Here is a 707-nt window from a genome sequence, read left to right on the forward strand (position 1 = left end):
CCCTCCAGAGACTCCTATCCAATGCCATCTGTGCCAGCTGCTGAAATGTCTCGCCTCTATTTGCTTTCTTGAAGGTTTTCACCCATGTATCTCTTGGTCGTCCTCTCGGTCTATTTCCGGCCACTTGACCATGAAGCACTATCCTTGGCCATCTGTCCTGTTCCATCCTCTGTACATGCCCAAACCATCTCCTCTGAATATCTTCCACTCTAATCAGAATTTTGTCCTCAACACCAGCCATTTCTCTCACTCTCTCGTTCGTAATTCTGTCCTCCCATCTTACACCACAGATTCTTCTCAGACATTTCATTTCAAAGGCTAATAACTTTTTCTCTTCTCTCTTCTTCAGTATCCAGCATTCAGCACCGTATATCACTGTGGGGATTACTATTGCTCTTAATACCCTAATTTTCAACTTAATGGATATATTTCTATCTTTCCAGATTCTTCTTAGCCTTCCAAATGCTTTCTGGCCACTTGAGATTCGGTCTTGAATTACTCTTTTCATCTTTCCATCTGCTGTGAAAAACACTCCCAAATATTTAAACTCATTGACTTGTTCCACTTCTCCCTCTGATAGCTGTATTTCTAAGGCCTCTCTCTGGCGTCCAATTTTCATACTTTTGGTTTTCTCTCTATTTATCACTAATTCATACCTACTGCACTGCTCCTCCACCATTCTCAACACTCTCTGAAGTTCCTCCTTA

The sequence above is a fragment of the Palaemon carinicauda genome, chromosome 28, assembly GCF_036898095.1.
Source record: "Palaemon carinicauda isolate YSFRI2023 chromosome 28, ASM3689809v2, whole genome shotgun sequence".
Taxonomy (NCBI): domain Eukaryota; kingdom Metazoa; phylum Arthropoda; class Malacostraca; order Decapoda; family Palaemonidae; genus Palaemon; species Palaemon carinicauda.